The following is a 305-nucleotide window of genomic DNA, read 5'->3' on the forward strand; positions in this document are numbered from 1 at the left end:
GTAGGGTTGTGACGGTGAGGAAATTTTCCCACCGGTTAATCGACGTGTGACAACACCGGTAATACCGGTATCACCGCAGGGGCAGGCCGTTCCCTCTTTTCCTAGCAAATAGCTTGTAAAGCGGCGTGCGCATTTTACTTTCACTTTTGAATTAGCGGCAGTTAGGCGTCAATTACTTGAAGGCAACAACAAAATACAACGTCAAACTCATAAAACATAGAACTTTCATTAACAAAACAAATACAAATACACCATGCTATAGGGCAGGCTATGCCTAATATAAAATAACAAATAACTTACATAAA

At 40.7% G+C, this 305-nt stretch overlaps 1 protein-coding gene across 2 annotated transcripts in view; it reads right to left on the reverse strand.

Moving 5' to 3' along the window:
• polh (polymerase (DNA directed), eta) overlaps positions 1 to 305 on the reverse strand; it is a 13,776-nt gene that overhangs the window by 10,359 nt on the left and 3,112 nt on the right. The gene's annotated exons all lie outside the window — the stretch shown is intronic.

Source organism: Sinocyclocheilus anshuiensis, unplaced genomic scaffold, assembly GCF_001515605.1.
Source record: "Sinocyclocheilus anshuiensis isolate Anshui unplaced genomic scaffold, SAMN03320099.WGS_v1.1 scaffold166, whole genome shotgun sequence".
Lineage (NCBI taxonomy): Eukaryota > Metazoa > Chordata > Actinopteri > Cypriniformes > Cyprinidae > Sinocyclocheilus > Sinocyclocheilus anshuiensis.